Below are 21,037 nucleotides of genomic sequence, written 5' to 3'. Positions count from 1 at the left end.
CCCCCCGTTCAACTTCATCAGTTATTCCTCCCAGCCCATCGCAAAGGCCGTCTACACCAATTGCACTCTCAGCAGCTGAAATTCATTTAGCTGTGAAGAAAGTTGTGGTCCAGGAGCTTGGTATACGTGTGGCTGAAAAGGAAACCGGTGTCGTCGTCCCACTATCCACCATGCCGAAGGAGGCCCCACGCAGGTGAATGATTATTTCCATGGTCTTTTTTATCAATTATGTGCCTGAAACAACATGGTAAATCCAGTTGTTTGAGTAAGGTAGTTTGGGTAATTTCATGCTGGTAATTAACTTGCTCATTTTTCCCTTGCAGGGCACCCGACAAACAATCTATTGCTGCTAAGGATTCAGATATTGCACCAGTGAAAAGGTATTCACATTCTTATTTTCGTTTATGTTCAGTAGTTCTTTTCTGTTTTTCTATACTATTTTCATGTGCACTGAAACTATACTTCTGTTTCAGTGATAACTCAACTTTGCCCCCATGATAATTTAGAGTTACCAATCTTGGTAACTGTATGTGCTTGTAACATTTGGTTTTTTTTCTTTCAGTGCACCTATGAAACAAGTTGTTGCTGCTAAGGGTTCACCAAGTGTATCAGGAAAAAGGTGTTCACATACCTTTCTAGTTTGCAGTTATTCAAAACAAATTGCTGTTTTTTTTGTTCATATCATTTGATAACTTTATATTTCTAGTCCTTGATAACTCTGTAATTTTTTCCCTGGATGCTACTTACACCTGAAGTATGTAACATCTTTTTTTGTTTGAAACATGTGGTAACTTAGGTTTAACAACATGTGTAATCTCACTACTACCCTTGTGTACCCATATTTTCAGTCGTTCAAACGATAAATTTGCTGTGAAAAAGGTGAAATTTTCCAAGACCAGATCCTCTCCACGAGTAAGGGCAACATTGTCGCAGAAAACGTCATCGTAGACAACAAAAGTTATCCATCTTGATGAATCTCCCACGGCGACATCTCCGTCTGATAAAGCAGCAACAACTAGCAAGGGCGCATCTGATGCTATTGCAGCGACATCAGCTGGTGTTTCTGATGACGCTGTAGATCAGCTTGCTGCAGCGGCAACTGTTACTGATGTTGTTGAAGATATTGCCAGCGCGGCTGAGGCTGTTAAATGTGAAAATGAAGTTGTTCCCAATATAGTGCAAGATGAAAGTGAAGGTATTTCTGTGTGCCATCACCTTTCTTTTTCTTGTATGCAATGATGTTTTATGTTGATGATGTATTGAATCTTTTTCCGCTGTAGCCTTTCGTGTCAGTGAGGAAGTGGTGGGAGGTAGCCGAGTCAATATGCCTATTGATATGGCTACAGCTGGAGGTCAAGAGAATGATGCCCATAATCCTGAGGCCACAGGTTGGTAACTTTACTTTCTTATGTTTATAACTTGTGTGTTTAAGCCATGATAACTCAAGTTAATGTTCTGGCATTAACAAATACAATGTCCTCTACATATTTTTCTGATGCATTTTTCCTTATTTGTGTGTTACTTTTGGTGTTTGTTGTAGTAGCTGACCCTATGTTGGAGTCGAGCACCCCTGGAGCTGGAGAATACGATGGTAATTTTACGCCACCCAGTTGCTCTCTTGGTCTTGATGCCATCTTTGGTGCGAGTCCACAAGTGCCACCATCTACTGAAGCAACTCCAACGGCTCAAGCTGCACCAGCATTGGCTCAAGTACCACCTGCAGCACCACAAGCATCGGCGGTGGCGCCATCATCTCTAGTTCCACCTGTAGCACCACAAGCATCAGCGGTGGCGCCATCTGCTCAAGTACCACCTGCAGCACCAGAAGCACCTGCGGTGGCGCCATCGGCTCAAGTACCACCTGTAGCACCAGAAGCACCTGCGGCGGCGCCATCGGCTCAAATACCACCTGCAACACCAGCTACTGGCCCTATCGTCGTTCTAGGGGTCGCATCTCCTATTGCTACTGGCTCGAAGGACAAGACAGTGATGAAAGTTACCAATGCGCAACCGGTTGCTTGGGCTCCGCCACCCAACTCTCGTAAGTGAAGACCTTGTGTCTTCGCTTTTCTGCAGCGAGAGTGATGGATTGAGATATGTTAGTGTACATCGTATTGTTTGTGGCTTGGTGTACTCTTTTTATTTATGTGCTTGGAATTTGCTATCCTTTCGTGTGTATGGATGAATGTAATACTACTTTTATGCTTTGTGTGATGTAAATGAACATATGTGCTTTCAGTACCCGTAATATATATTTCTGTTGTGTCTACTATAATATTTTGTACGATGCTAGCATAGACGATAACTCCAACCTCTCCCCCCTCCCTGGTAACTTTGTCAGTTCTGAAAGCTGATGTTATCCGTTACTCACTTTAGTAAGCGCGTGATACATACATCTCCTATCATTGCCTTTTTTTCCTTAATTTGTTGTCATGCTTACAAAACAATACTGCACTGGTAGTAGCAGGTGTGTATTTTAGGATACTGCACTGGTAGTAGCAGGTGTGTACTCTCATTCATCTGAAATTTGTTATTATTCCCTCGTTTTTTAATTACCCTGATAAGTCTATATGACACTATATTGATAACTCAAATGTTCAAATCCTGACAATTTACGAACCATTAACATCATAACTCCAGCCACATATGCACTCTTTATCAATTCTGGGCTATACAATTCTTTTTGGTCTTCTTTTACATGTTATGATGATTTGATGATATCACAGTTGTCCCTCATTGTGCACCAGTGCTATCTAATTTGTTCTTTAAAAAAGCCCATACCAGTGTGCTGGTAATCCACATTCACATTTGCCTGGTATTTTCTATATTGTGTTCCTGATAACTTATTGTATATTGTCTCAATTTTTTATACTTGTTTGTTTGCAATAATTTATCTTGTTTATCACTACTGTTCATGTCCTCATTGCTGTTTCTTTATTTATGTAACACCGGAAGGTGGTCGTGTGCAAGTGTACGATGCCGAGATTGATGATGATGAGGTTCTCATGTGGTGGGAAGAATTTGAACCTGACAATCCAGCATTAAAAGGGAAATCTAATGTTCAAATAGGTGATTTTTTTCCTGCTCCATGAACATTGCAACCCCTTGCATAAACCCCTTTCTTTGTTTTCCAACTATGGACCACCACTTGATAATTAAAACATGTGCCAGTTGATAAGTTATGACCCACCACTTGATAATTCTTTCACCCTTCTGCTGATAACTCATGTTTTCAATATTTTTTTTGACCTTTTGCTTTACTCGTGTCCTTGATGCATTATACATCTTAGTTATGTTTTTTTCTGTTTTTACCAGACAACCCTCAAAGTCCAACATTTGTTACACCAGAGTTACCACCTCGCACAGAGCATTTAGTATGCAGTTTAACGCTTAAATCCTTTATTCGGAAAGTTAGGGTCATCCACCCGTCCAAATACCTGCTCCCGCCTTTTGCCACCCTCACACCGAGCGAGGAGGAAGAGTTTGTTTACAATGAAGTTATCAAGCAGACTACTGATTCTAACTTTGAGATCAAAGAGTATGTTTCCATCCTTTTTCTCATTTTTTAACATAAATCATTATTTGTGTGCCATTTTTGAAATGTATTTTTTAAATCTTTTTTTGTATTTGTAGTGTTAGGGTCATTGACATTGATAGTAGGTGGGTCACCCTCGGTGAGCTTGCCAATTGTGTGAAGGGAATTGGGCAACTATCAACTAGCATTGCTGAATTACATGTTCGCATTCTTCAGCATAAGGAAACCCCAAATAGGCTCATCTTCCCTTGGGTGTTGTCTGTGTATCTGTTGATAGGAGACTTCACATCCAAGTGTCTATTGAAGTATTTCCGACGGGATCAATTTTACATTCTTAGTCACCAGGATCAGGTATGTTATGTTTGCTGGATCTGGTATGTTATGTTTGCTGGATCTGGTAACTTTACAGTTATTGTCTTGGTAACTTCCTGTTAATATCAATACTCTTTTTTTACCCTGATATTGTTTGTTCTTCATGTCATGATAACCTCTTTCATGCACACTGGCAATTTTGACCTTTCTACCCTGATATTTTTTTCTAGTTGCCTCCCATGTGATTTTCATGACCATTTGTTATCTTGGTAATTTTGTTTCTTTTATCTCCTTCCATGCTTACTGCCTTTTAATTTAGTGCAGCTGCTATTCCCTGCTTTGCAAAAGTTGGGCCTCGGTCCAGATGACGGGCATTGGTATGTGTTGTCACTAAATCTTAGGGCGAAGCGGTTCGAAATTCTAAATTCATTGCGTGAACAAGATAGTCCTTCTCTTCTCGAGCATGCGACAAGATACATGAACGCTATAAAGAAGGCTTGGTTGATAAATTACAAGGACTCGCATAAGCAGATTCAGGACTATGAACTAGTGTACATTGATGTGTTGAAACATGATAATGGGTTAGTTGTGGATTATTCACTCTCTTTTTAACACCCCACTATATGTTCTTATCCCTGTTTACTGACCCGGTCGCAAGCTCCAATTAAACTGATTTTATGTTGTTGTTTTCATCACAAATGTTTCAGCATTGATTGTGGTTTTTTTGCCTGCACGTACCTTGAGGTGTGGGATGGCAAAAATGTTCCAGGCTTAACTCATGAACAAATTCCAGCTCTCCGGAAAATTTTGACATTGAGGTGGTTAGATCATGATCAAAACAAATGCAAACAGTGGCATTATCATTTGTTTGGCAGTGGGTGATGAGGTGATATTTTTTTACGGCAGTGTGATAACTTCTACCAAACTGTAGTGATAACTTTTTTACATGAATCTGTCATGACAATGCCATGGAGCAAAGTGATGACATGCTGTTTTACTATAGTATACACAGTCCAAAGTCACTGACTAGATGATAAATTCACTACTGTGATTATAATTTGTATCACATTTGATTTGATAACTGCAATCATCTTCTGGATGAAGACAGAGATTACTTTATTCTATTTTTTAGAAGTGCAAGCAGGCCTAATTTTTTGTTCATAAGTAATACAATGCAGTGTTGGTATCCTTCAAAAAATATAGATATAAAAATATTGGATTTATAAATGCATGTCAATTCCATCATACATCGCTAGTAACTGGCATAATAGGGTACTGATAGCTTCCTTAAGATATGAAAATTTTGGATTTACAAATCCACGTCAATTCCATCATACATTTGCTGGTAACTGGCATAATAGGGTACTGATAGCTTCCTTAAGATATGAAAATTTTGGATTTACAAATCCATGTCAATTCCATCATACATTTGCTGGTAACTGGCATAATAGGGTACTGATAGCTTGCTTAAAATATAGATATACACTGTTTTGCATTACAAAGCCCTGATAAATCCATGATAGAATGCTGATAATTGGAATGTTATGGGGATTGTAGCTTGCACAATATGGTCCATGAAAAGAATGTAGCCACCATCTTCACCTTAAATAGCACCTTCTTCATTTATCTTGCTAGGGGAGATTTGCATTTGCGTTTGTCATGCTCCAGCCTCCCACACACACCACATTTCCTTTTTAGCTTGGGTTTTGCAATCTCAAAACCTGATTGCTTTCTTTTTGACTTTGGCCGCCCCTTTGTTGTAGTCTTGGGAGGGTCTAGTATCAACTTTGTGTTTGAGGATGGAGCTGCATCAGGATGTGGGGGCTGGATGACAAAAGCATGATTGTTTTTGCTAGCATGTATCTTCACACACACACTTTCTTGCTGTGTGGCAGGGTTACCCTATCGCTACACATTAGTAGCACTTTCTTGTTGTGTGGCGGGGTTCTCCTATCGCTGCACATTAGTGGCACTTGTTTGCTGTGTGGCTGGGTTCTCCTGGTGTCTTGCATCGGGGGTGTTTTGGTGCTGTGTGACGGAGTTGTCTTCATTCACCCGCCCCACAGGTATCGAGCAGGGATCTGGCTGTTCTTGAAATGATCCTTTTGCTTCTTCCTTTTCCTTTCTTGCTTTTTTAAGTTGATTGTTCTTCAGGGTTTCAAGCTCCTCCTTGAAATTATACAGGTGTTTTCTTGCCAATCTGGTCCCGTCATCTGTTAGGCAAGCGTCTTTGGCTGATGCCTTAAATTCTTTAAGAATTGATGTGTATCGCATGACGCTTTTCCCCTCCTCTGGCATCGATTTCTTAACTGTCGACTGTTCGAAATCAGGTTGAATAAGATCCTGCTCTGGATCCCAGGTCCACCTCTTTAGGATGTACTTTTCAGGTATCTCGTATACCCCAATTTGGTCCATAACTCGTAGTACATGCGCGCACAGTAGCCCGTCACGATCAAACTTGCAGCAAGTACACGAGTATGTCTGTTCATCCATGTTTGCTTGCACATGGTAGTCCCTGTCTCCATATTTTGGTATTATCCCCCGCATTGAGCTGACCTTGAAAGTACCATCATCCAATGCGTCACATCTGTAGGCTGATTTCACCTTCATCTCCATCAGGAACTTGCAAAACAAGTTATGTGTGTACAACCCTCGCACCTGCATCTCCAGCGGGTTCATCGAGTACATTTCGGTTTCTTTGTACATTGTTTCCAACTGCTCTTTTGACACGCTAGCCATCACCTTATCATGTATCGCAGTGTATTGTTGTGCGAATTCGACAAGTGAGTTGTTTGGGTTGACATACTTTTTGAGCACAGAGTTAAAACCCTCGCTTCTTGCCGTGGTTTGCAAGAACGGGAAAAAATCGTGCATATAGTATACCGGGACCCAACACTTCCTGTTTTCCCAGAACCATTGGAAATGCTCGTTATCGGTTTGGCCATATGCTTCCATCATCACCCACCATTTGTGCTCAAACTCCTCAACTGCATTCATAACATAAACATGGTAACATCAAGTATTGAAGGATGGTAACATTGGTTCAAACATATTTGGTAACTAGGAAACACCACTGCCGTTGATAATTCTGTCACACACACTTGGTTACTTTAGTTCAAGCATCACGGTAAGTACTTTGCACACATGATGATTTTTTTCCCACAACGAATACCACTTTGTGTGTGTAGTACAAGCAACATTTTTAACTAGCAACAAAAAAGAGACTCATATCAATCAACACTAGCTGGTGATTGAAAATTTTTGTTGTAACTAGTGGGGTGAACAACTGAAATGTGTCCATCAAACATGAACATGATAGGGGTAGTTCAGAAAAATAATTAATGTAGGTAATTTTGTTATAATGCTCTGGTAACTTGGCACCTTATTAGATGGCAATTATTGATATCATGCATCTAAACCCATTTCTCTGTGTTTTAAGTTAGTGAGGGGTGGGAAGTAAAATACCAGTCAGGCTGTTGTCAACACAATCCTTGAATGCATTTATTAGTGGCTCATTGTCAGCCATCAGCTTCCCAAGCTTCTCCTGTGCTTTTTTCATTATATGCCAGCGGCAATTCCTATGTACTATCCCGATGAACACCTCATCAATAGCACTCTTCATTGCAAAATCTTGATCTGTTATTATGTTCTTTGGCGCAATTCCACCCATTGCATGCATGAATGCATTAAACAACCACACAAAGTTATCAGATAGTTCGTTCCGAACAAACCCACAACCAAACTGGATTGACTGCCCATGGTTATTAATGCCAATGAAGGGCGCACAGGGCATTTTGTACATGTTTGTCATGTATGTTGTGTCGAATAAGATGACATCATTGTATCTAGCATATGCCCTGCGCGACGCACCATCTATCTAGAATAAATTTTCCACTCTGTCCTCATCATCAAGCTTTATTCTCTAATAGAAATCTGGATCTTGTGCCTTCATATCTTGAAAGTATGAGATTGTGCTCCCCACATCAGCATGGCGGTACTCCATCCGGAATTTAGCTTGCTGGTTTGTGATGTCCTTTGTTGTGTATGGTACATCTTTAGGAGACCCGTAGAACCATGACATTAGTTGCATCTGTCTTGCTGTCTCTATGTTGCATCTGTGCAATATCTTCAAGAAGTCCTGCTCATCTTTTGGAATGTTCCTATGTGATGATAGGAACTTTGTCAAGGACGGCTTTCTTATCAGAGGGTGGTTGTGGTCGTCGTTGAAGCGTTTGACTCTCCACCTCACCACCTTCCCTCTTTTCCTCTTCTTCACGATGCCTTTTGGGTCCTTCACATCCTATGCCTCCTCCTTGTTTGTTTTTGGCTTGCTGTATTTCCCACAAACCAAGAGGACTCTGCTTACAGTATCGTCTTTAACTGTTTTCCTGTATTCTAGTCTCACTAGTAGAAGGCTCGTGCGTTGCCACGGGCATTTCTGTATTTTTGTTGGTTGCATATATAAATATAATGCATGTCAAATTTATGCATGTATAGAAAAGATGACCAATACAATCAGAAAATAAATAAAATTTACTTCACTTGCAATGTATAAGTCGACAAAATTACAATATGGTGATTTATACATAGGGAGCAATGATTCAACTAATTATCTGTTACAAACTAAAATCTACTTGATGCGTTTAAGATATCCCCGTATGACGTTAGGAATGGTTGTCTTTAGCTTCATTTGCATGGTTCTAGCACGTAAGGTTATGATAATTCAATATATGATTATGATAATTTACACACAATTGTAGATCCATAAAGTGTATAGGAGGGTCTAGAACCAAGAAGACCTCATCGCATCCAAGCATCCATATGGCCATGTTGAAACAAATCCAAAGAGTGCTCCCTGTTAAGTAGGGTTTAGGGTTAGGCCTACCAATTGTAGGGTTTAGGGTTAGGCCTACCTATTGTAGGGTTTAGGGTTTAGTATATCATCAAAAGAAATCAAAAAATTGCTTTAGTATATCGTCCACACGATTAACAAGCCTACATGTAGGAGTGGACTAATAAAGATTTTTTTATCAATTTTGCTTTCTCAAGAGTTCATGTAACATAATAAGTTTGTGTTGATGAATATATAAACTTAATTTTTGAGTTTGACAAGTGTTTACCCATCAGTTTGCATTTGATTTATGAATCTATTTTACACGGACCAGTATGTAACATTGAGATCACTTGTTGGTGATTATTCTCAAGAAATTACTTGGGGCATGTGATAGTTTCATTAAATAAAAAAGTATGTGGCAACTCTCACAGCAAACAACCACTTTTCCCTTACACATACACACAATAAAAACAACTATACCTTTATTCCAAAAAACCAAACGCACATTTCTCGACATTCATTTTGTTCCTTAGCAATTTCCCCCGACCCACGCGTTGCCTAGCTCTGGCGGCTCGAGGGAAACCTAGCCGTGTCATCGTCCCTTCCCCTCGCTAGCTCCTCCTTGACCGCTACCGCCAGACCATGTCGCAGTGGCGGCGAACCCCATTCCCACAGGGGATGGGGATCGCTGGTCGTCCTTGCATGGCGGAGCATGTCTGCCAGGGCAGCAGGCCTGGGCTAGTGATGGGGGCACTCTACGGCATGGCGGCGGTGCATTGCATGCCTGCTTGCAGTGGTTACAATGTGGTGGCAGGGATTCATCTCGTGCATTGGTGCTGTTCACGGCAGGGGAGGCATCGGCCCTTCCCAATATGTGTGACGTGGGCTTTGGCTGCGCATTTTCCCGTCCCTGCGACGTGATTCCGGTGGCTGGGGGCTTGGGTTGAAGCTCTGCTAGGTTTGCATCAATGGTGACCGCTGCTTCTGTTGGCGGCTCGCCCGCTTGGTGCGATTGTGTGTCAGCCCACCCTCCTGGCTCTCTGGTATTGTGCATCGCATCGCCTTCAGTTTTCTTCGGTGTCTTGGCTTGGGAGACTGCCAAAACGGTCCGTCCTCGGGCGGATCTAGCTCGCTAGTTCTTTCCGACTGGCGGCGAGGATTGTGGTAGCTCCTACAGGGTCAGGGTGTGGTGGATCCATGTGAGGTGTGTGGTCCAGCGGAGGTGCTGTGCGTGGGGGTGTGGGTTTGGGTGGTGCTCCGGGCGAAAGCTTGTCGGGCTCTTGCTGGCTGACAGCGTCGGCGTCTGTGGACGTCGTTTCATGTCCTTGGAGATGCCACTGTGGATTCCATCCTTTGCGCACCCTTGGATCCAGTTCAACGGGCAAAAGCCTAAGGCCTGGTCAGGTCGGACGACGATGTCGGCATCGCCGCTTCCCTCTTTGGGCCGTCGCCTGGAAGAACTTTGGATCCCGTTTGTGCGCTCCATGGGCTGGACATTCGCCATTACGGTCGACAGGTGCCCGTTCAACAATGTTTTTGATCTCCCTATTAAGTAGGGTTTAGGGTTAGGCCTACCAATTGTAGGGTTTAGGGTTAGGCCTACCTATTGTAGGGTTTAGGGTTTAGTATATCATCAAAAGAAATCAAAAAATTGCTTTAGTATATCATCCACACGATTAACAAGCCTACATGTAGGAGTGGACTAATAAAGATTTTTTTTATCAATTTTGCTTTCTCAAGAGTTCATGTAACATAATAAGTTTGTGTTGATGAATATATAAACTTAATTTTTGAGATTGACAAGTGTTTACCCATCAGTTTGCATTTGATTTATGAATCTATTTTACACGGACCAGTATGTAACATTGAGATCACTTGTTGGTGATTATTCTCAAGAAATTACTTGGGGCATGTGATATTTTCATTAAATAAAAAAGTATGTGGCAACTCTCACAGCAAACAACCACTTTTCCCTTACACATACACACAATAAAAACAACTATACCTTTATTCCAAAAAACCAAACGCACATTTCTCGACATTCATTTTTTTCCTTAGCAATTTCCCCCGACCCACGCATTGCCTAGCTCTGGCGGCTCGAGGGAAACCTAGCTGTGCCGTCGTCCCTTCCCCTCGCTGGCTCCTCCCTTGACCGCTACCGCCAGACCATGTCGCAGTGGCGGCGAACCCCATTTCCACAGGGGATGGGGATCGCCGATCGTCCTTGCACGGCGGAGCATGTCTGCCGGGGCAGCAGGCCTAGGCTAGTGATGGGGGCACTCTACGGCGTGGCGGCGGTGCATTGCACGCCTGCTTGTAGTGGTTACGATGCGGTGGCAGTGATTCATCTCGCGCATTGGTGCTGTTCATGGCAGGGGAGGCGTCGGCCCTTCCCAATATGTGTGGCATGAGCTTTGGCTGCACATTTGCCCGTCCCTGCGACGCGATTCCGGTGGCTGGGGGCTTGGGTTGAAGCTCTGCTAGGTTTGCATCAGTGGTGACCGCTGCTTCTGTTGGCGGCTCGCCCGCTTGGTGCGATTGTGTGGCAGCCCACCCTCCTGGCTCTCTGGTATTGTGCATCGCGTCGCCTTCAGTTTTCTTCGGCGTCTTGGCTCGGGAGACTGCCAAAACGGTCCGTCCTCGGGCGGATCTAGCTCGCTAGTTCTTTCCGACTGGCGGCGAGGATTGTGGTAGCTCCTAAATGGTCAGGGTGTGGTGGCTCCATGTGAGGTGTGTGGTCCAGCGGAGGTGCTGTGCGTGGGGGTGTGGGTTTGGGTGGTGCTCCGGGCGAAAGCTTGTCGGGCTCTTGCTGGCTGACGGCGTCGGCGTCTATGGACGTCGTTTCATGTCCTTGGAGACGCTACTGTGGATTCCACCCTTTGCGCACCGTTGGATCCAGTTCATCGGGCAAAAGCCTAAGGCCTGGTCAGGTCGGACGACGATGTCGGCATCACCGCTTCCCTCTTTGGGCCATCGCCTGGAAGAACTTTGGATCCCGTTTGTGCGCTCCATGGGCTGGACGTTCGCCATTACGGTCGGCAGGTGCCCGTTCAACAATGTTTTTGATTTGCGAGGCTTCTTTTCTGTGGCAATGATGGCGGCTTCGGGCAGAGATGGCTTGCTGATGGTGTTGGTAGTTTGTCTCTTCCGGCGTGTTCGAGGGGTCGCCGTGCCTTGCTTTGTCTTCCTAAAGTCGGAGCTGCTGAGGAGGGGCCATTGCGGTGACGATGACACGAGACAGGTGGTCGGCTTTGTGGCTGGCTCGACGCAAACCCAACGCTTTTCTCCCACAATGCTCGTCGACAGAGTCAGAGCTGCTTGGTCGCCGGCGCAGGTGGGTGACTGTTTGGCATCAACCGCCGCAAGCCTTGACGCTTGTTTGCAGTGAGGGCTTCTTTGGTGGTCGTCAATTGTGGAGTTGGAGTCACCCTCAGGGAGGGGTGATGACGGTGATGTTGAGCTGCAACCTCGACAACACCTTTTTCTTGTATGTTCTTGTGCGAGTTGCCGGGTCGCCTCATGCGGCTTGTTTTTGTGGGTGTGATATGTGACGTTTTTAATCCTTTTTTGTTAATTAAGCAAGTAATTCTCTTTGACCTTTTTAATGAATCGGACCTAAGGACCGCGTTAAAAAAACACGCTCCTTTTCTTCTTATTATCTTGGAAAAAAATATCACTCTCTCACTGCACGGTCACGACACAAGCCTTCACTCTCTCCCTGCAAGGCGGCGGCGCTGCCATCTCTCCTTATCTCCCCGCCACGGCGGGCCGCCGCCATATCTCCCCTCATGGCTACTCCCAGCTGCCTCCCCTCCATGGCGTGTCAATCAACCCACACCCTTCTCTCACCGCCGCCTCCCATCCCCCATGGCGTCGCTCATCCCGTCCACTCCCCGCCACGGCGTTGCCAACACATCTGGCACGGCGAGCAGCGAGATCCGACCGGGAGGCGCAGAAGGCCTCATCGTTATCCGTTCGCAGAAGTCCACATAGCTGGCCCGTCCGGATTTGGGCGAGATGACCTCAGGCACGAGGTGTGGCTCGACGAGTTGGAGGGATGGCCCCCTGGTCGTCAGGCCCGGTCTTCTACTTCAGCCGAGACGCGCCGTCCATCTCCATAGCGGGGACATCCCAGGCAGCGGCGGAGTAGCCTCCAGGGAAAGCTGGACCGAGCACGAGCACGACAAGTAACTCGAGGCGCTGCAGCGGTGACCGATGAGTGTCCCCTCCCAATCCCATCCCCCCTCTGTAACTATAAGGGTTTCGTTCTGATTCATGTTGGTGACGGGGAAGTACATTTGCTCTTGCGCATTTGGTCTGCTAAATGTGAAGATTTTTCTGGTTTACATGCATTATCTGCTACCAGTTCGAGCATATACACAGTATGACATCCTAGCCCAAGAATCTAGTTCAAGCGATGCTGTAATCTTAAAGAATTGTACTTGGTATTACAATAACTGAGTGTCTTACTGAATTCCTTGATCGAATTTGAAATTTTGGTGTGTCTCAGAATGATGCTCCTTCTGATGGACTGAATGATTTTACGGAATTTATTCTCATGTCTGTGCAGTGGGAGTCTTGTACACGAAGAAGTACTACAAATTGGCCAAGCACCAGTATTGGATGCGTCATATCTCGGACTGATCAAACCCAACAGCCTCGTTCGGTTCAGGGGGATGGTTCAGGACATGCTCGGGGCGAGTTCTATGCCGACTCTTTAAAGGTACTGAAATGATTTTATTGATAGGCTGTGGTGAAGCTACAGCTCATGCTTCTTATGCTCATCTATAAAAAACATTGTTTGTGAAGGATGTGCTACCTGGAGGACAAAAAAGTTCACAGACTTCTCACCATTCTCGATGATGTACCCATGTGATTCACATCTCTGGGTGCGCCATCTCTGCCATTGCGTGCCTGTATGTTACTACATGCCTGACCACTTGTTTTTTTCACTTTCTTACCATTAGTGTAGTTCACCTGGAACTTATGAATAACTTCTTTAAGGTGCATAGGCAGAATTCTTGGATACTGGAGTCTCCCCCTGGACCTGTCTTTCGCCAGATGGCAAACTGGTTGACACCTGAAAAAAGAGATAAAAGGAAGAGGGATGGGGATGGTGATGTCAATGTAAGCTCTTGGCATGTTTGTTACAATAATGATTCTCAACAGTTTTGATGTCCACTAACCATCATTGTCATCTAATGCATTGCTTGCTATAGGTTTCATTGTCATCTAATCATTCTCAACAGTTTTTTTCACTTTCATGCAGTAAGAAACCAGTAAGAACCGAACTTAGTTTTCTACCATTGTGAAGGGCAAAGTTTAGGAAGCAACTTAATCTTTAAGCTCTCTAAATTTTCATTCCCCCATATGAAATTGTCTCATAATCTAGTTGTATTTTTTCCTGGATGCTATGCTTTCATCATAGGCCTTTTATTCTTTAGGTAAATTGGAGCTTTATCAAATTATGTATATAACGGGTGATCTTATCGGAAACATAATTTGAGAACTACTGTATAATTCATGTTTTTAGTTGCTGTTTTTTAGGGACAATTATTGAACGGTTTGTGCATAAATATCAGACCATCCAGCCTAACGCAGTGAAGTCACTGCCCTATTAGGAGTAGGAAAAAATCAGTTATTCGACCACACAACTGAAGCCTGATTGTACTTCAGTTTACCATCAAATGGCCAGTTAGTAAGGTCTAGTAAGCAATCTAGGCAGACACATACAAAGTTAACATCAAGTGGTTGAGTTAGCAAGATCTAGCAAGCAATCTAGACATGTGACCTACATGGGAAAGAAGAAGACACGGTAGGAAAAGAAAGGCAGTGAGAACCTTTACCTAGACAAATCAGTTCGTTTGCCAGGCCATCGTTAGCTGGGCCAACCTTCGTCTTTCTCCTCCGAGCCAGCACTAAGATGCCCATCTCATCCTGGCCGAGGAACCGCGACCCCGGCAGCTCGCCACTGGCACCAAAACAGCATCTATCCGTCCTGCCAGCGCATGTCCCGACCATGTAGGCTGCAAGGGGCCTGACAAATAATTTTGTTCCACAAATTCTTGTGTAAACGAACAACACTGAACAAGGATCCCTACAATAGTGTTCCTAGATACCAAAAATGTTATGCTAAACATGCTACTGATTGTGCGAAACTCAAATACAATGCTTACCAACCAATCAATATGCCAAAGTAGTATTTTTTGCATTCCTTCAGGCCAACACAAATTCAGCCCAGGTTTGAAGCCATACGTGTAGTGTCTGAGTAAACCTTGTTGTAATATAAAAAGTGACTACACAAATGTGTTCTGCACAGTGGGATGTTGGTGCATCTGTTGCATCGTTGAAGTGGTTGGTGTACTGACTACTGAGTAGTGCCCAGGTTCTGTAGCTAGTCAACACCAATCATGAGGAACATATAACTTCATGATCCTCATGTACATCAGATAACTTTATCAACGGGCATATCTAGTCATCATTTAAGGACAGAATCAAGAAAGCAGAGGCAAATGCAAGGAGAGAACAAAACCATTACGTCATATTACTGGTCGAATATAACTGAAGCATAAATCTATTGTCGGGGATAGCTAGCTCCCAGTAAGCAAAGATGATATCAGTTGAAAGAATAACTGCTGCTGAAATAACATGTTTTCATGACCAATCTAATTTGCTTGTAGCAAAAAAATCTATGTCTTATCTTATATAAGAAGAAAATCTACACCAGCAACCAACAGAACAGGGGAAGAATGGAAATTTCGTAGGAGAAATTGTGTTGGTCATTGCTATAGCTGCAAGTTGATGAACCTAAATATTCTCCAACTCAAGGGAGGCACCACCGTACATGTAAGCTATATAGTAACTATCTTCTCTGAACGGGCCGTCGTCATTTACCGTTTACACCATTTTCTAGTTGTTGTTACATTTAGAAAAACCAAACTAATACTGAAAACACATATGATATTTTAAAAAATAACACATATGAAATTATGAACTAATTTAGAACATTTTTTCATAAGAAAAGGTAAAATAGAGTCATAGGCTATCATATTGTTGCAAGAACACTTTCTGGAAATCAAAATGAAATGAAATAATCATACATCAGTCTCCGCAAGTCTCACATAGACCATCTCATATATGCCAATTTCATGTCAAATAATGAGATCATCATCAAGATATATCGTCCTCATTACAGTGCAAAGTAATAGCCTACCCCAACTTGTTTGGGACTAAAGGCTTTGTTGTTGTTGTATTACAGTGCAAGGTAATCACAAATGGCTGTAAATCAATAGTAATTATGTATAAGCATGCATGAGATCAATACTCAGGCTGTAGTGGAAATTAGTGGTAAATCGATAAATAAAATCTGTATACGCATGAGAGAAAATTAGAAGTGCATCTAACCATAGCATGTGCAGGTCACATACCAATAATAGAATAGTTGGCATCGGGAGAATCCACCAGATCTTTAATCAACAGAAAGAAAGCGACCCTCATCCTCTAGTCGGCTGTCATCCTATAACCAGCACTCCATCGTGAATATCAATGCTTCCTTTCATATCCTTCCCAAACCTTCTTCTTTCACATTTTCTTGTAATGATTCCTTTGAACAAATATCTAACCACACATGCTTGTGCAAGTGCTGCTCGCATCATGTTCTCCTGGAATCTAATATGTAGGTCTAAATGTTCCATTACCAAAAAAACTGGACACTGAAGATTTGCATTACCAGTAGCTTACTTATTACTGACATTCATGTGGGATTGGAAGAAAATTCAATTTGCCTTTATTTTAGAAAAGGTTACCTAAATAGTCCTAGGAGACGCAGCGGCCACAGTCCAGGAGGTAGCGTCTATGTGTACTGGGCCTTTGGTGCACGACCGTGTCGGTTGGGGCCTCACATGCTACCCGGCACAGTCCTGCACTAATGAACTTTTGATGTTTCCCTCCTCCAAGGTTATGAACATGAGACAAAAGTTTTTTGTCTTCGACCACTAATCAAGTTTAGAACTGGTCCAACAATTTCGTGAGATCTGAAAGAAAAAGACATGATGCCACATGGAAATATCATGGCCACCGAAGTGTAGCACTTATGAGTTCATGAAACCACTTTCGTGAAGGAAAAGAAGAAGAATACTGCTGGCAGTACATGAAGTAGCAAGCATAATTCAAACAAATAGAGTCATGCTTAGAATTAGGGAGCAAAGATGACTTCAAGAATAAAAGCAAAAATTAACTCAGCAGTTCTCACATTAGTGGTGTTGTACCGCAACATGGATGCGGTGCGGAAAGGGATAGGTGCATCCAGCGCCAGCTAGAGGCGGACGGAAGTGAAAGGCACCATGGCATCAAAACAAGGGCTGAGAGGACAAGCGCATGCCTCCGCCTCATCACTGATCTTAGGCATCCCTGATTTCTCCATTACGCAACCAGGGATAAGTTCTGTCAAATTACAAATCACTATGGCTGGGAGCTGGTGTCACCATGGCTTATCCAAATCAAGCACTTAGTTCTTCTGGATTGGAAAGACAACAAACTGAATAATTAGTGCAGAATCACCCTGCAAATCAAACATGTTTCTTGTTTCTTCGTGCAACATAAGCCCTGCAAATCAAACATGTCATCAGCTAACTGAACAATTTCCACAAGCACTCTCCATGCCCTACAAATCAAACATGTCATCACATAGATTAGAACAAAATTTGGACTTGTTATTTTTGACACTGTAATACATTTAATCAAGTGATTTCTAGATAAATGTGGAGTTAGGAAACAAAAACTTGACAGTGATTTAGGAAATTGCAAAACATTTGTGCAGCAATATTACCAACAATTCTGGTCCTTTTAGTATCTCCATACACACAAAAACGTAACAACATTATAGACGCTTCATGTGCAATGGAGATAGACAAATTGCCTCCTTTCATAAAGGTCCATTATGGGTGAGAAAATTTAAATGGAAGAAATTGAGGTTTTTGAGCTTAGAAAACATGATAAGGAAGCATTCGCATAAATATTTGCAGTAGAAATCATGTATTTGAATACCAATAACTGGTAATGGTTCCAATACAGATGTCCACTTGCAACATTACTACTCTAGCTGTCTGACACATAACCCGGGAGGGAATATAACTCTATTGTAGCATCTACCACATTATATATAGGTGCAGTCTGCAAAAACCTAGTGAGTAACCGTGATTATTTTAGGTCTGCCAAACCAAATGCAACCAAGAAAAAATACATTGATGAGATGATTGGCTGCTTACTTCTCCCCGGGTTTAGAGTGTATTCCTTTTAGCATTCTTTAAACTTCTCTGGTAGCTGGAATAGCAAGAGAGAATTATTAGGTAGTAACTTCTTTGAATTTACATAGCAAGGTCGCTGCATTGGAACTACCAATAAGACTGGAACTTCAACATGCACAAAGCTATGATTAGGTTTAAGAAGCAATAGAGCTTCAAATATGACAATATTTCTTAAAAAAGTAATAATTATCACAAAATATTTCACCTCTAAGTTCCGATCCCCCACATTCTTCCATCAAAACCCAACATTCAATAGGATGCCAGTAAAGATAAACCATATGGGAGACATAACATGTGCAGCAGCACAAAAACTTTAAGAAGTGCAACCTGTCGAAAACAAAACCCATACAAAGATATTTGCACTGTTAAGGAGGTATATAAGTGTGAGAGTCAAATGTCACAACTTGGTAGCTGTGAAAATTCATTTGCAAACCATTTCGTTTGTGGCTATGGAGGTCGTGATGGTCTAGCATAACCACCCCATACAAATGTTGCCCTCCTAACTGATGGATAGTAATTTCCGAACATGTGGTGTAGCATGAATCTAGTAGTATACGCGCGCTTTGCCACGCCGTTTTGTTTCTAACGTTCATAGGTTTGCGAGGTGTGATAAAAATAGTTTGACCTTTGTAATTTTGGCTCATGTACAGTATCTGCCATGATATACCTAAGTGGATGTGAGGAACAATATAGATCATGCTATTCAATTGACAAATAAAGATACAAAAAAAAGATAAGCTATGCAAAATAAGATAAAATGGTTCTCATCTAACCTCAAATAATGCCTGCTCAAATGCAACATTAATCAGCTTATTCTGAAAATGTAAATACATGAAGTCAAGACAACTTGAATCACCAATGGTACTAAAAAGATTTACAGGAAGTAAAGAAACATCGGATAAGCATGCGGCCATCCTAAAATTTTCTGGAAAATGAGTCAGATCAGATTCGTGAGCAACATACAACAGAAATCAAACCTGCATATTTTGTTCCTCATACTGAGATACATTTTGGTTTCAACAAGTTCTCAATGGGAAAACAAACTCTTTATACTCCATTGATGTACTACAATAGCATTTAAGAAAATTAGAATTATCACAAGTTATCATTTATAGGAGAAGCGACAATCATATATCTCCAAAATCACTGAACAACAAGATTTGGTCACAAGCAGCTGCAAAATCATTTATAGGAGAAGCAGTACATCATATTGCTATGAAATATCTCCAAAGTCACCCACCATCACTTCAGGTTGAATAGCATTATCTAAGGTCTATTGTAGGCAGAATAATCATGAGGGGCACATGAAGGAAGTAAATTTCTTACATGAACAACAGTCAGCTGGTCCGCGTCTAATGCAAGTCAGTGCAGCCTCTAATCAACATGCTTGAGCGAACATGTTGAGCAAACATACTGTGGATCACATATATTCATGTCTAGCAAAAAAAAGGTCGATTATAGATTAATCAAGGGTAGTAGTTCAAAGTAGCATCAGACAAACCCGTATATGTGGAATACTTAATCTTATCTAGCTCATCCTCCTCACCCTTTGTTCCATAATGTGCCACTGCAGCAGCAGTAGCAGCTTAACACAAATTAGGAGTGAACAGCCAACCAATCAAATCTGCAACATGAGGGAGAGGCTTGAGACGGAAGAGCCATGGCGGCAGTGCCAGGTTCTCTCCATCCGCAAGACAAAGAGGACTATCAGTGTACTTATCAGCCGCACCGTCCGTCCACGACGGCGCCGCTGGACGGCACCGACCCATGGCTTGAGGCCAGTATTACCCTGCTTTTCTGCAACATAAAACCATCTACCGGAGTAACAGGCGCTGACAGACAACAACCCGCTCAGGCTATGTTCGGTTCCAAGAGATTATATCCACTAGTGGATCTAATACCTGCAGGGTTTTGGTGTCGCCACCCAACCCCCACGTGGAATCATTCCGCTAGAGGGATTAATCCCTCTCACCTAATCTCTGTTCGGTTAAACCCACCAGCAAAAACACTTCGAAGTATACAGCAGTATACAAAATCAGAGCAGCGCAACAAGAGTAATACAGGTCTTGTTCATTAGTGAAAGCAATCAATTGCAATTACAAGACGTAGGAATCAGAAGCATGCCCATTAGAAGCTAAAAAAAACCTGTGGTTTGTTAAAAAAAAAGCAGAGAAATTACCTTGTACAGAGTTGTAGATCAGTAGATGAAATTACGATCAGCAGATGAAATTACGATCAGTAGATGGATCTTTTGGGGCTTCTAGCGCCCAGACTACGAACTGGACAATCGGAGCAGCGGAAGTGCGCCACCGCGGACGCCGAACTACAGCCGGAAGGCAGGGCCGTACCCGCACGGCCGACGGAGGAAGCGGAGGGACCTCTGGGTCCTGGGACCGACGGAAGTCGGAAGGAGAGGGCCGCCGTCCGCCAGATCTGGAAGCCTTGGCGTCGTTCGCCGTCGCCGCCGTCAGTTAGGTGAGGTCCGGGTCGCCGTCGAGCTTGCCGCTGCAACGAGATGCGGTGCCGCCGGTTGGACAGGTGGGTGGGAGGAGGGTGGGGGGAGGGAGCACGCCGCCGCAGTCTCATCCAATAGCACTGCTGCTGCACTCTCCGGCGCCGCCACGACACGAGAGAGGTCGGGCGAGAGAGAGCGTGCCGTTTCGCGAGAGACAGAGAGACGAGGTTTGCTTCCACGAGGTGTGACGCGTGGGTCGTTTCCCGACGATTTCTACGGGGTTTGGGAGGGAACTAATCCCGGCCAGGTCTAACCGAAGGCTGTTATAAGCCAGACCGGGATCCGACCCCAGCCGGGGAGAAACCCACGGGGATCGGCGGGGTTTCGACCCTATCCCGACGGGGGTGGGGATAACCGAACATAGCCTCAAGAAATTAAAGGAGGAAAGAAGAAGGGCAAACCTAAAAGTAACGAAGAAGGAAGACCAAGTAACGGGAGCGGCGGCAGGGACGGCTCCCCTCAGAACCACAGCACAAGTAACATTCATCACCGGCATCAGGTCGTCCGATGCCTGAAAAAATCAAATAAAAATACAA

The 21,037-nt window shown here is 43.3% G+C and overlaps 2 long non-coding RNA genes across 3 annotated transcripts; one reads left to right on the top strand and one right to left on the bottom strand.

Moving 5' to 3' along the window:
- Nucleotides 1-12,367: 12,367 nt before the first annotated feature.
- LOC119338207 lies at nt 12,368-14,019 on the top strand. 2 transcript variants are annotated; one of them, XR_005163836.1, is made up of 3 exons: nt 12,368-13,404; nt 13,491-13,597; nt 13,694-14,019. It is a non-coding gene; the product is annotated as an uncharacterized LOC119338207 (long non-coding RNA). The 2 variants fall into 2 exon arrangements; XR_005163835.1 differs by having other exon boundaries at nt 13,686-14,019.
- A 1,852-nt stretch (nt 14,020-15,871) lies between these two features.
- Nucleotides 15,872-20,535, bottom strand: LOC119338208. Its single transcript, XR_005163837.1, has 6 exons — nt 19,533-20,535; nt 19,313-19,422; nt 18,760-18,801; nt 17,948-18,002; nt 16,933-17,285; nt 15,872-16,714 (listed from the first exon to the last, which is right to left on the bottom strand). It is a non-coding gene; the product is annotated as an uncharacterized LOC119338208 (long non-coding RNA).
- Nucleotides 20,536-21,037: the final 502 nt, after the last annotated feature.

The sequence above is a fragment of the Triticum dicoccoides genome, chromosome 7B (genome assembly GCF_002162155.2).
Source record: "Triticum dicoccoides isolate Atlit2015 ecotype Zavitan chromosome 7B, WEW_v2.0, whole genome shotgun sequence".
Taxonomy (NCBI): domain Eukaryota; kingdom Viridiplantae; phylum Streptophyta; class Magnoliopsida; order Poales; family Poaceae; genus Triticum; species Triticum dicoccoides.
This window is presented reverse-complemented; position numbering and strand designations above follow the sequence as displayed.